This window comes from Schistocerca cancellata, chromosome 3, assembly GCF_023864275.1.
Source record: "Schistocerca cancellata isolate TAMUIC-IGC-003103 chromosome 3, iqSchCanc2.1, whole genome shotgun sequence".
Lineage (NCBI taxonomy): Eukaryota > Metazoa > Arthropoda > Insecta > Orthoptera > Acrididae > Schistocerca > Schistocerca cancellata.
In genome coordinates, this window is record NC_064628.1 from 914167025 (window position 1) to 914182501 (window position 15477).

Sequence of the window (15477 nt, forward strand, 5' to 3'; positions counted from 1 at the left end):
GTGTTGAAGAGAATGCCTTGTGACAAGTTACTGTGTTTTACCTGTATGTTTAATCCCCACTGGCTGCCTTGTAGACATCATGTCAACATGTGAAGCTTAGCAGCAGTTGCATGCCTGCTAATGTATGATGTGCGTTGCCTTACCGGTGGCTCACCCTTTAAATTCAGTAGGGCTTACCAGTGAAGTGCTTGTCAGTGTGTAAAGACAATTCAGGACCTTTAATGTAGTAGCCACACTGAGTTTCCAGGAGAAAGATGAATTTAATCAAAGTGTGTAAGGGACAATAGTGGGACATGCTTAAGAATATCACTGTTAAGAAAACCAGAAAAAGGTAGATAACTACACTCCTGGAAATTGAAATAAGAACACCGTGAATTCATTGTCCCAGGAAGGGGAAACTTTATTGACACATTCCTGGGGTCAGATACATCACATGATCACACTGACAGAACCACAGGCACATAGACACAGGCAACAGAGCATGCACAATGTCGGCACTAGTACAGTGTATATCCACCTTTCGCAGCAATGCAGGCTGCTATTCTCCCATGGAGACGATCGTAGAGATGCTGGATGTAGTCCTGTGGAACGGCTTGCCATGCCATTTCCACCTGGCGCCTCAGTTGGACCAGTGTTCGTGCTGGACGTGCAGACCGCGTGAGACGACGCTTCATCCAGTCCCAAACATGCTCAATGGGGGACAGATCCGGAGATCTTGCTGGCCAGGGTAGTTGACTTACACCTTCTAGAGCACGTTGGGTGGCACGGGATACATGCGGACGTGCATTGTCCTGTTGGAACAGCAAGTTCCCTTGCCGCTCTAGGAATGGTAGAACGATGGGTTCGATGACGGTTTGGATGTACCGTGCACTATTCAGTGTCCCCTCGACGATCACCAGTGGTGTACGGCCAGTGTAGGAGATCGCTCCCCACACCATGATGCCGGGTGTTGGCCCTGTGTGCCTCGGTCGTATGCAGTCCTGATTGTGGCGCTCACCTGCACGGCGCCAAACACGCATATGACCATCATTGGCACCAAGGCAGAAGCGACTCTCATCGCTGAAGACGACACGTCTCCATTCGTCCCTCCATTCACGCCTGTCGCGACACCACTGGAGGCGGGCTGCACGATGTTGGGGCGTGAGCGGAAGACGGCCTAACGGTGTGCGGGACCGTAGCCCAGCTTCATGGAGACGGTTGCAAATGGTCCTCGCCGATACCCCAGGAGCAACAGTGTCCCTAATTTGCTGGGAAGTGGCGGTGCGGTCCCCTACGGCACTGCGTAGGATCCTACGGTCTTGGCGTGCATCCGTGCGTCGCTGCGGTCCGGTCCCAGGTCGACGGGCACGTGCACCTTCCGCCGACCACTGGCGACAACATCGATGTACTGTGGAGACCTCACGCCCCACGTGTTGAGCAATACGGCGGTACGTCCTCCCGGCCTCCCGCATGCCCACTATACGCCCTCGCTCAAAGTCCGTCAACTGCACATACGGTTCACGTCCACGCTGTCGCGGCATGCTACCAGTGTTAAAGACTGCGATGGAGCTCCGTATGCCACGGCAAACTGGCTGACACTGACGGCGGCGGTGCACAAATGCTGCGCAGCTAGCGCCATTCGACGGCCAACACCGCGGTTCCTGGTGTGTCCGCTGTGCCGTGCGTGTGATCATTGCTTGTACAGCCCTCTCGCAGTGTCCGGAGCAAGTATGGTGGGTCTGACACACCGGTGTCAATGTGTTCTTTTTTCCATTTCCAGGAGTGTAATTTACATCAGGTGGAGCCTGATGATGTGACCTGCAGTTGATTCAGTGAATACGAATGGAAAGAAGGTATCAAAATTCCATGTGAATCCTGCATGCAAATTGACAGATGAAAGATATGAGTTCAGGATGTGAAGAAGGGACAGAAAGAGATTGTTATACTTTCAAATGCAGAAGACATTGGTAGAGAGTAAGATGCATCCAGAAATAGTTATTTTTCAGGTTTAGTTGCATGGAACGGTCTTAAGTCACAAGTAGGTGCAGCAGAAAAAAGTATAGCATTGAATTCCTTAAAGTGCAGAAGCATGCTTGCTACATCAAACTAGGTTTAATATCTTGTGGTGAGCTTATCATGGGTGTGAGGGAAGGGAACGCTGTACAGCTGTCAGTCTGAAGTCCCGTTGGGGCAAGGTTATCTAGAGCGAGCAACTGTGCTAAGCTCTTCACAGACCAACACACAACAGCCTGAAGCCAAATTATAGATCCATCATTTAAATCTGGTTGTTGAAACTTTTTAAGTATTCTCTGCCGGGTTGGTTTGTGTCTATCAAGTGTCTGCCAGTTCAGTTTCTTTAGCTTATCTGTGAGACTCTCCAATTGATCAAACAAATCTGTGACCATTCGTGATGCTCTCCCCCTTTGTATGCATTCAATACCCCCAGTTATTCCTATTTGATGTGGATCCCACACACATCAGCAGTATTGTAAAAGGAGTTGGGCGAGTGGTTTTTAAGCAGTCTCCTTCTCCTTCAAATTTCCCTAGTATTCTACCGATGTACGGAAGTTTGCCACCTGCTTTGCTTAGGACTGAACTTATGTGATTGTTCCATTTCATATTCCTTCAAAGTGTAACACCCAGATATTTGTATGATTTGATTGATTCTGTGGTAAGTCATTGCTACTGTAGTCATAGGATACTACTTTTTTTTTTTTTTTCCATTTTGTGAAGCATACAAATTTGTATTGCTGAACATTTGAAGCAAATTACAATCTTTGCAACACTTTGAAATCTTGTCAAGATTGGCTGAATATTTGTGCAACTTTTTGAGACAGTAAATCATTACAGATAACTGCATCATCTGTTAGAAGTCTGATGTTACTATTAACATTGTCTGCAAGGTCATTAACACACAGCATGGAGAGCAGGGGTCCCACCACACTTCTCTGGGGCACACCCAAAGTTACTTCTACATCTGTCAATGACTCTTTATCCAAGATAACATGCTGCATCCTCCCTACCAAGAAATCATCATTCCAGCCTCAAATTTCACTCAATACTCCATACAATTGAACTTTTGACATTAAGCATAAAGTGTGGTACTGAGTCAAATGTTTTCAGAAATGGAGAAATACTGCGGCTACCTGACTATCTTGATCTGTGGCTCTGAGAATGTCATTTGAGGAAAGTACAACTTGGATTTGACACAGTCGATGTTTTCGGAATCGACACTGCTTGGTGTTGATTAGGTCATTCATTTCACGATACCTCATTACATTTGAGATCAGAATATGTTGTTAGATGGTACAACAATTGCATGTCAAGGATATTTGAGAGTAGTTTTGTGGGCGACTTCTGTTTCCTTTCTTGTAGACTGATTGACCTGTGTGTTCTTCCCACTACGGGGTATATTTTTTGTTTGAGGGATCTGTGGTAGATTAGGGTTTAAAGAGGGCCTAACCCAGCTGTAACTTTGGTGTAGAATCTGAGCTTTATTCAGTTTTAACAATTTCAGCTGTTCCTAAACACCACTGACATTAATATCCATATCACTCATCTTTGCAGAGATGTGAGAATTAAATTAGGACAACATTTGAAAACTGAATTAGGTGTTTCCACTTTGTATTTACTACACTCAATTGCAGTCTCTGCTTTGTCCATAAGTGCCAGGACACTATCTTTTTTACTGCTAACAGCCTTTATATATGACCAGAATTTTAGTTTTGTGAGAGATCCTGTGATAAAATTCCATTACAATAGTCTTTGAAGGACTCGTGCATTTCCTTCTTGACAGCCAAATCCATTTCATTCATGATGTCTGTATGTATATAAACCCTGTGCTTTGTTTTACACCTGTTATTCAATAGAAGTTTCTTTACAGTGACTGTATGCCATAGAGTCTCCTCACTATCAATAACTGTTCTACTAAATACATATCTACCAAATACATTATCAACTATTCCTCTAAACCTGAGCCTCATTTCTTATGCTCCTCTCCAGAGCTAATGTTTGTGTTCCTTATTGAGATACAATACTACTAAACCACCTGTGGCAGTGTTGTGAGGTAGCATGACAGGTACCATCTGAGCACCTTACCCATTACACAGTTTATGCTGGCGTTATCAGAATTACTGCCCAGCAGGAGTTCGAATTATTTCATTTCCACTTTGCTATCTGGAAAGGGTACCAAATTTCTGATACCTTCAGTTAGCACCAAATATGCTGAAAAGTGCACAAAAGCCTCTCCTTACCTATTTTCTACCTTAAGTGTTTGAGGTCCACAGTCAGCTCAGAGAAATGGCATTTATCCAGCTTGCACTAAAAGTCACTGACTGCTTCAGTAACATTTTTAAATTACACAAACTGTGGTTCCGCATGGTGCCCGTTTCAATATAACCAAGGTAGTTGACATATTGGGGGATATCTTGATTTAATTACCCCAGATGCCTTTTAAATATGGTAAAAATGCATGTGACCACAAAATGCAAACAATTGAATATAGAAATAATACTTATTTTGTTTCCTTGTCAAGTGTCAGTTGTAAATATGTGTCCACCAAACTGACCCACCAGCTGGAAGAGATCAGCAGTATAAACTGCATGTTTTGTAGCTTGCCTAACTTCGCCTTAATTTCAGTACACATGATACTGGTTCCACACTGCAAAAATGTGGTCACACTGACAGCTTCAGAGGGTTGCAGGTCACAAAATATTTAGCACCAGTAATGTGCTTATAAGTTACACAATAAAGTCTCTAAACTGTGAAATGGGACGTTATATCACATTACGTTAATGCAGTCCGTATCTGGAAAACAAGCATTAAAGAGGTGGCCTACGCTGTAAACCTTTGTTGGTACTGGCAAAGCTACAACAAGAAATGATAGTGCTCTCCAGCACAGCTGAATTGCCATAGGACATCACTCACTACCGTGTTCTTTGGAGTAGTGGAGGACCAATGATGTATATGACAGCATTAATTAATGATGGAATGGCGTGTCAACTTATAACTCCAAGCCCTGTTCATTAGCGTGGAGGGTGAGTATCAGCCTTTTCATAGTTTTGCCTGTTGACTCAATTACTGGCATTATGCTGTGCTCTGATTGAAATCAGTGCTTATAAAACAAGGTAAACAGTTACCATGTGCTTGGCTTTGTTGCAAGTGAAATACATTCCATCACAGTGTTGGTATCACGTATGGCTTTAAAGGTGATAAGTCTGGCCAAAATTCCTGTAATTCATTGCATACTGTGTATTTCGATGACTGCCTGTTGCCAGCTTAGTCGAGGGGTGGGGCACCACCTTAATTTTTTGCCACACCAGTAGTGTGTGAGCATTAGTGATCTACATGCCTAATGTCATTTCGTCATTGCCGACTACCATGTTAGGGAAGCTATTCTGCTGCCCACTACTTTTCTAAATACTGTCATCTAATGTTACCTGGTATGAGTGATTCCAAATAGACCAGTCATGAGCCCAGCATTTAAAAATTCATTGTCAGCTGAGGCCTTGTAAATCAACTACCCACACCATATGCGATAGACCTCTTTTTGTGCCATTAACTGATCTGGAATTGAGTGGCTGCAACATAAGTTTGGCGTGTAAACCGGATGGTCTGAAAATATCAGTGAATGACAAGGATTTGGCGACTTTAATTTTGCATTAACTTGTACAAAACACTACTAGGAGACAACAACAATGCCCTATGCCTATAGGGTCTTTAATGCCTGTTTCGTGACAATACACAAAAGAACTTTCCAACTCCTCCTCAGCTTGTCGAAACTTGCAAACAGTGGGGGAGATGGATCTTATGCTGCCACCAGTTGCTACTTCCAGGAGTATAATGGACTCTGCTAACAGTTGCTGCAGTTGACACTTTTCCTGCAGTTGTTTCTGTTGTTTTAGTTAAAATTTCTGCTGCACAGTTATTTCCTCTTTATATTAGTTTTGACACAATGTTATTTGCTGCTGCTGATGGTGTTGCTGATTCTGCTGTTTGCGTTCCAGAAATTTAAGTAACACTTCCTCCATAATGAAATAGTTTACAACGCATATGTGATTGAGTATTCATTGCCAGTGTAGTATCCCACAGGATATCTTGGTTATCAGTTCATTATGCAAAGCACTGAAGAGAGCAGTATTGGCTGTATTTAGTCAGAAGTGCTTTGATGAAACGTGCTGCACTGTCATTGTCACTGTCACATTATAGACTGCACGAGAAAAGTCCCTGTTGCAATCTTGTTGTGCTCTGTTGCCTTTGGTACACTATCCCGAGGAACTTTCCTAATTAATTCCTGTGTTCCTTTCCTCTTTTGCCAGATGAATGAACCTCTGCTCTCAAAAGTTTGTGACTTTGGACTAGCTGTGTATACCTGTATGTGCAAATGTTGGTAAGTAGAATTTTTTCTCTCAGCCTTATTGTAGTTTTATTTTGTTGTGCATTTCCCTATATTTATTGATTCAGGAATGTATAACAACAGAAGTATTAGTTGGCCTTTTCAGATTCACTTGCTAGATAGTAGTCACACTAAAGCCAAGAGATTAATCTCACAAGAAAAATCAAGTTTTATTCATTATTCTTTCCTCAGTAGCAAAATCTCACATATACAAAACCATATCAGTAACAAATGGAATAACAAAAAGTCTTACATTCTAGTCAGTTGAACTGGCATTCTACCAACAGCAACAGCATTTGCTGCTGATCATATAGTTGTGACAATCTAGGCAATTGCAAGATCCAGCAAACCTTGTAACCCTTCCATGGGCTGGTGGTGGTAGTCTTTATGCACAGGAATAATGGTAAGGATCCCACACCGTGCAGCAATATTCTAACAGAGGATGAACGAGTGTAGTGTAAGCTGTCTCTTTAGTGGACTTGTTGCATCTTCCAAGTGTCCTGCCAATGAAACGCAACCTTTGGCTCGCCTTCCCCACAATATTATCTATGTGGTCTTTCCAACTGAAGTTGTTCGTAATTTTAACACCCAGGTACTTAGTTGAATTGACAGTCTTGAGAATTGTACTATTTATCGAGTAATCGAATTCCAGTGGATTTCTTTTGGAACTCATGTGGATCACCTCACACTTTTCGTTATTTAGCCTCAACTGCCACCTGCCACACCATACAGCAATCTTTTCTAAATCACTTTGCAACTGATACTGGTCTTCGGATGACCTTACTAGACGGTAAATTACAGCATCATCTGCGAACAACCTAAGAGAACTGCTCAGATTGTCACCCAGGTCATTTATATAGATCAGGAATGGCAGAGGTCCCAGGACGCTTCCCTGGGGAACACCTGATATCACTTCAGTTTTACTCGATGATTTGCCGTCTATTACTACGAACTGCGACCTTCCTGACAGGAAATCACGAATCCAGTCGCACAACTGAGACGATACCCCATAGGCCCGCAGCTTGATTAGAAGTCGCTTGTGAGGAACGGTGTCCAAAGCTTTCCGGAAATCTAGAAATATGGAATCAACTTGAGATCCCCTGTCGATAGCGGCCATTACTTCATGCGAATAAAGAGCTAGCTGCGTTGCACAAGAACGATGTTTTCTGAAACCATGCTGATTACGTATCAATAGATCGTTCCCTTCGAGGTGATTCATAATGTTTGAATACAGTATATGCTCCAAAACCCTACTGCAAACCGACGTCAATGATATACGTCTGTAGTTAGATGGATTACTCGTACTACCCTTCTTAAACACTGGTGCGACCTGCGCTATTTTCCAATCTGTAGGTACAGATCTATCGGTGAGCGAGCGGTTGTATATGAGTGCTAAGTAGGGAGCTATTGTATCAGCGTAATCTGAAAGGAACCTAATCGGTATACAATCTGGACCTGAAGACTTGCCCGTATCAAGCGATTTGAGTTGCTTCGCAACCCCTAAGGTATCTACTTCTAAGAAACTCATGCTAGCAGCTGTTTGTGTTTCAAATTCTGGAATATTCCATTCATCTTCCCTGGTGAAGGAATTTCGGAAAACTGCGTTCAATAATCCGCTTCAGTGGCACAGTCGTCGGTAACAGTACCATCGGCACTGCGCAGCAAAGGTATTGACTGTGTCTTACCGCTTGTGTACTTTACATACGACCAGAATTACTTAGGATTTTCTACCAGATTTCGAGACAATGTTTCGGTGTGGAACCTATTAAAGGCATCTCGCATTGAAGTCGCGCGTCTGTAAATTTTAGCCAATCTTCGGGATTTCGCGTTCTTCTGAACTTCGCATGCTTTTTCCGTTGCCTCTGCAACAGAGTTCGGAGCTGTTTTGTGTACCACGGGGGATCAGTTCCATCTCTTACCAATTTATGAGGTATGAATCTCTCAATTGCTGTTGCTACTATATCTTTGAATTTGAGCCACATCTCATCTACATTTGCATAGTCAGTTCGGAAGGAATGGAGATTGTCGCTTAGGAAGGCTTCTAGTGACACTTTATCCGCTTTTTTAAATAAAATTATTTTGCGTTTGTTTCTGGTGGATTTGGAAGAAACGGTATTGAGCCTAGCTACAACAACCTTGTGATCACTAATCCCTGTATCAGTCATGATGCTCTCTATCAGCTCTGGATTGTTTGTGGCTAAGAGGTCAAGTGTGTTTTTGCAACCATTTACAATTCGCATGGGTTCGTGGACTAACTGCTCGAAATAATTTTCGGAGAAAGCATTTAGGACAATCTCGGAAGATGTTTTCTGCCTACCACCGGTTTTGAACAAGTATTTTTGCCAACATATTGAGGGAAGGTTGAAGTCCCCACCAACTATAACCATATGAGTGGGGTATTTATTTGTTACGAGACTCAAATTTTCTCTGAACTGTTCCGCAACTATATCGTCGGAGTCTGGGGGTCGGTAGAAGGAGCCAATTATTAACTTAGTTCGGCTGTTAAGTATAACCTCCACCCATACCAATTCGCACGGAGTATCTACTTCGATTTCACTACAAGATAAACCACTACTGACAGACACAAACACTCCACCACCAATTCTGCCTAATCTACCTTTCCTGAACACCATCTGAGACTTCGTAAAAATTTCTGCAGAACTTATTTCAGGCTTTAGCCAGCTTTCTGTACCTATAATGATTTCAGCTTCTGTGCTTTATATTAGCACTTGAAGCTCAGGCACTTTCCCAGCACAACTACAACAATTTACAACTACAATTCCGACTGTTCCTTGATCCAAGCACGTCCTGTATGTGCCATGCGCCCTTTGAGATTGCAGCCCACCCCGTACTTTCCCGAGGCCTTCTAACCTAAAAAACCGCCCAGTCCACGCCACACATCCTCCGCTACCCGTGTAGCCGCCAGCTGAGTGTAGTGAACTCCTGACCTATTCAGCGGAATCCGAAACCCCACCACCCTATGGCGCAAGTCAAGGAATCTGCAGCCAACACGGTCGCAAAACCGTCTGAGCCTCTGATTCAGACCCTCCACCCGGCTCTGCACCAAAGGTCGGCAGTCGGTTCTGTCAACGATGCTGCAGATGGTGAGCTCTGCCTTCGTCTCGTAAGCAAGACCGGCAGCCTTCACCAAATCAGATAGCCGCTGGAATCCTGAGAGAATTTCCTCAGATCCAAAGTGACACACGTCATTAGTGCCGACATGTGCCACCACCTGCAGCTGGCTGCACCCTGTGCTCTTCATGGCATCTGGAAGGACCCTTCCCACATCAGGAATAACTCCACCCGGAATGCACACGGAGTGCACACTGGATTTCTTCCCCTCCTTAGCCGCCATATCCCTAAGGGGCCCCATTACGCGCCCAACATTGGAGCTCTCAACTACCAATAAGCCCACCCTCTGTGATTGCCCGGACCTTGAAGACTGAGAATCATCCTCTGAAACAGGGCAGGCAGCTGCATCTGGCTCAGCCAGAGACAGTGCCCGAAACCTGTTTGTCAGGCGCACTGGGGAGGCTTTCTGATCAGCCTCCGGGGACATCTTTCGCTGCCTGCCACGCCTTGGAACGACCTCCCAATCAACCATAGGCGAGGGCTCAGCCCCACTGCGGGCAGCAACCGGGGAAACCACAGCAGCAGACCGATCTGGGGACAGACGGGACGAGGTTGACATCCCCGTGATACCCAAGTCCGGCCTCCCACAGTGGTGCCTATTGGCAACAGCCTCAAGCTGCGCGACCGAAGTCAGCAGCCGCTTGCAGCTGTGAGTGAACGGATGCCAACTCAGCCCTCATCCGAACACAGCAATCACAGTCCCTGTCCATTGTAATCGATGTTGAACAACAGTTACTGAAACATGAGTCAGTGCCTAGATAATGCAAGGGAAACACGCAAAGAATGTATTAACTAACCTGTACAAATGCCTACGACTGCGCTACAATCTGCCTGAATTTATGATTACAGTAACTAAAACTCAAAATTACACCTCCTATACGAAACTCACACGCAGTTTAAGTAAGAATCTACGAAGTAAACACTAAAGCACGATGCTACAACTCTCAAATACTATAATACGCCCGAAATTTATGAATTAAACAATGCAAGTACCCAAAAACACGCAAAGAAATTAAGAATTAAACTATGTAACAAATAAGTAAGCTAGGGGTATACGACTTGCTGCTGCAGCTGCTCATCCAACGGCGGCAGGGAGCACACACTGTACACTAGTACATTGACAAAACCTGCATAAGGTACCATGGTTGTGCAAAACCATTATCAAGGACACCATCACGTGGTGCTTCCTTCACAGAGACGTATGGAATATTATGATGCTGTATGCTTACTTCTCCCCCTCTCCCCCCCTCCCCTTCCTGTGGTGCAAGTAATTTGATAATACATAAGGGGGTAAAATTAGCTAATTGCTAACTCATGAAATAAAATCATTATTTCAGAATGAAACGGCCTACGCAGGAAGATTACTTCTGTCAGGTCACTAAAGGGAGTAATGTTTCACCAGAAAACAGAAGCGTCATCTCCACTTTATGTCTTTACTCATTCCATGCTCTAGACTGGACACTTGAATTAAAACGTGGAGCAAAGTGTTAAATTCAGTGGAGTAGAGTATTTCAGCACATTCATGTTTGCCCTAAAATGTGTATTGCGTACATGCCCAATGTGAAACATCAGTTTTGTCATTAACAAGGCAGTGTACTGCGTTGTACTAAAATATATTACCTCACTGTGCATGAAGAGAGTAGTATCTTTCCCGTATGTCTTTGCATTGCCAACAGATTAGATTTGTTGAAGTAGCAAGTTTCAAGATTTTGTAGTATTGATCACAATGCTTCGTATAGTACACCCACAAAAGAAGGCCTTATATCTGGGTTATCTTTTGGAAATTTGGGAATCAGCAGGAAAAGAAAGGCCTTAGTAAAGATTGAGCAGAAAGGTACACTGTGTGATCAAAGGTATCCGGACACCCACAAAAACATACATTTTTCATATTAGGTGCATTGTGCTACTGTCTACTGCCAGATACTACATGTCAACGACCTCGGTAGTCATTAGATATTGTGAGAGAGGAGAATGGGGCGCTCTGCAGAACTTCACGGACTTCGAATGTGGTCGGGTGATTGGGTGCCACTTGTGTCATACGTCTGTATGCAAGAGTTCCACACCCTTAAACATCTCTAGGTCCACTGTTTCTGATGTGATAGTGAAATGGAAACATGAAGGCACATGTATAGCACAAAAGCCTACAGGCCAACCTGGTCTGTGGACTAACAGAGACCGCCGACAGTTGAAGAGGGTCCTAATGTGTAACAAGCAGACATCTATTCAGACCATCACACATCAATTCCAAACTGCATCGGGATCCACTGCAAGTACTATGACAATTAGGCGGGAGGTGAGAAAACAAGGATATCATGGTCGAGCAGCTGCTCATAAGCCACACATTGCACCGGTAAATGCCAAACGACACCTCGCTTGGTGTAAGGAGCATAAACATTGCACAGTTGAACAGTGGAAAAATATTGTGTGGAGTGATGAATCATGGTACACAATGTGACGATCCCATGGCAGGGTGTGGGTATAGCGAATGCCCAGTGAATGTCATCTGCCAGCGTGGGAATGCCAACAGTAAAATTCGGAGGCAGTGGTGTTCCGGTGTGGTTGTGTTTTTCATGGAGAGGGCTTGCACCCCTTGTTGTTCTGGGTGGCATTATCACAGCACAGGCCTACATTGATGTTTTTGACGTTTTGAGCATCTTCTTGTTTCCCACTGCTGAAGAGCAATTTGGGGATGGCGACTGCATCCTTCAACATGATCGAGCATCTTTTCATAATGCACGGCCTGTCGCGGAGTGGTTACAAGACAAAAACATCCCTGTAATGGACTCACACAGAATCCTGACCTGAACCCTAAGGGCCTCTTTGGGATGTTTTGGAACGCCGACTTCATGCCATGCCTCACTGACCAACATCAATACCTGTCCTCAATGCAGCACTCTGTGAAGAATGGACTGCCATTGCCCAAGAAACCTTCCAGCACCTGATTGAATGTATGCCTGTGAGAGTAGAAGCTGTCATCATTGCTAAGGGTGGGGCAACACCATATTGGATTCTAACATTACCGATGGAGGGCGCCACAAATTTGTAAGTCATTTTCAGCCAGGTGTCCGGATACTTAGGATCACATAGTGTAGTTGCAGGCTGATAAGAAGTAAGCAGTGTAGCTGGCACTCAGTAATGGATGTCTTGCAGTAGTCCCAAACTGGCTGTTCCCATAATAACTCACTGAGGCAGAGTGCTCTTTTGTGCTCATTGCCCCAACTTGGAACCTATGCGATGGACGGGGCTGGGGCTGGGGGGAGAAAGGTGGGGGGGGGGGGGGGGGGGGGGGGACAGGCCAGACTCAAACGCCTCAGGCCGCAAGACTATATAACTGGCATAACATCCAGCAGTTTCACCATTGTATTCCAACATTGACAGCAACAGATACGGCTAGACCTGGGAGCCCCATCCATCCACTATAAGATGGTTGTGATAATGGGGAATCTTTGGTTGAGTATAAATTATAGAAGGAGTAAAGGTAGCAACTTACCCAGTAGGTGAAGCTCAGTGTCACTGAGAATGTTGCTAACTTGCTGATGAATGTTTCTTCAGAACTTACAGTCCACATCCACATACACTTGTGTGGTTACATTGTCCCAGCTCATTGCATTGTACCAGCCCAGTGAAGCTGCAGTCAGTGTAGTTGGCTGGTGTGTGTGTGTGTGTGTGTGTGTGTGTGTGTGTGTGTGTGTGTGTGTGTGAATGCATTGTGTGTCAAAGTGTTCAATTGAGCTAAGAATTGTGACATATGACTCCATTACATATCTTTAGGTGGTTAGTTATGAAAAACACATTCATACTATAGAAGTTCTAGAGCTATGCTACAACAGTTTGCCCACTGTAGCATACTTGACAGGTAACTAACGCTAAAGGGATCAAAAGTGATGTAGCAGTTCAGATAAACTACAAAATTGCTCACAGTGCAGCAGTAAGAAGCAAACTTTTTCCATTAGTGTCTCCTTAAAATCGTGTATGGTATCAGTTCAGAATGATAATATCCAAAGCAGCCAGAGAGGGTTGAAGATTATTGTCTGTGAAAGCAAATAATGTACTTTCACATTCGGGATGTGGTAGTAGATTTGGAGAGACAGCTCTGGGAGAAAGGCCTAAGGCTTTTAGATTTTTCCTCTTATTTGACAAAACAGCACAGTTGTTTCCAACTGTGCACTGATTTTTTCAGTATTTGTGTGTGATTTGGAGCTGCAAGTAATTGAGGAACTACTGGATGTAGTACTGCTCAATTACGCATCACTACAGGTTTTTTGAAGCTGTTTGTGAATGAGTGGAAAGCGTGATTGTCCAAGTGGGAAACACTATTCTGTAGCCATAGACAGTGCACAACATATGGTTTGGCATCAGCAGAACTTTCTCTCATTTAGAAAATAAAGCTCCAACATAAATTCTGGAAGGACATTTTCATTGTTCATTGCTTCATTTCTGAGTGCAGAAACAGTAGAAAATTGTCACGAAATATTTAAATTGTATGCTTTTAGATTCCCTACTGTTAAAGGATTTCTGGAAGTCATAAAGCAGAATATTATTGGGAAATAATGTACCCCAGTGCTGTGCAACAGCTTAGTCAAGAAGAAATTCTTTGTCTTCCTTTAGCACCCATGCAAAACATTGCTCTCTCTTTTCTTGAAATGAATTGGGAATGATGCAGTGTCTGAGTGTGCCAAATCAGGTTTATCATTGCTAGTAGACATAATTGTCTGATCATTTCGAATAAGTTACTGCATGACATTCCTTTTTGATCTGAGAAAGAAATTATTTAGTGTTCCTTTTTCAATTTCAACCATTTATGTACTATGATCAGCCAAGTTGTAAGTGATAGACTTGCGGAACACAACTTTCTTTTAGGACAGATATTTCAACAATCTAAATTTGTCACATTGGCATCATTCATTACATAAAGATACATGTCTCAAGCTACACAAAATTGCAGAATAAATTATTTATTTTTGTGTCTATATACTGTTGGGAGCAGCTTTTCTCAACACTGAAAAGAATAAAAACCTAGGAAAGATTTGTTCTTAAAGACACAACAATGAACAGATTACTCCACATGAATACTGAAAATGCATTGACAACTGAAGTTCAGACATGCAGTATCTATATAATATACTTTTTGACAGACTTATTTGTGTATATTTCCTATACTTCTCATTCCTTCAACATAGAATCACCTTCAAAAAAATTTTGTCTGTAATTGACTGAGAAATATCAGTTGAAGTCGCCAACCTCTGAGGTGCTTCTGTGCTGTGCCAATGCATTTGCTTGATCACTGTGAATGACAGTGCTGTCCTGAGGAGGGAACATGCCACAACTGCCTTAGAAATGTGCAGCTTGGAACAGCCTGGACTCAGGGGGCTCCAGGAGATAGAGAGAGAATTGCTAGTTGTATCCTCTGAATTGCAGCAATAGTTCAGGGGTGCTGAAGAACAGAGCTGGTAACTGAAATAAAACTACCAGAGTAAATCCTAACACTACCCTAGCTTTTTGAACTAATACCTCCTTCCTCAGAAAGGAGAGAGAGGATTGGTTGAAGAAGGTTAACACTGAAGGGCTGGTCACTTAGGATGAGACGAGTAGATCTGTCTGAGTGTCCCATCCTTTCAAACCTTTCTCAACCCGACCCTCTCTCCTCTCTGAGGAAGGAACTATTAGTTTGAAAACTAGGATAGGTCCATACAAAAATGAATATGTGACATTACCAGCGGTAGGGGCCTACTGATACTTTAGTTTGTGAAAGTAAATATTGGCCAGCAATTCTGTTTTTGTAATTTTTTCAAGTGAATTACTTTCGATACAAGGCAGAAAACATTACTCTTAATCAAAACAGCTTTCAGCTAGGTGAATGCTTACCGCATCATCAGCTTCCTCTGTTGGGGAAGTAATGCATGCAGTGAGAAATTCACCACAGCTTGGTAATGTGTTGGTTTACATCGGCAGTGGACAGTTTCTTAAACCCT

General features: G+C 43.5%; 1 protein-coding gene across 1 annotated transcript in view; it reads left to right on the forward strand.

The window, feature by feature from the left end:
• Nucleotides 1-15477, forward strand: part of LOC126175990 (probable tyrosyl-DNA phosphodiesterase) — a 121739-nt gene that overhangs the window by 26625 nt on the left and 79637 nt on the right. The window lies entirely within an intron of this gene.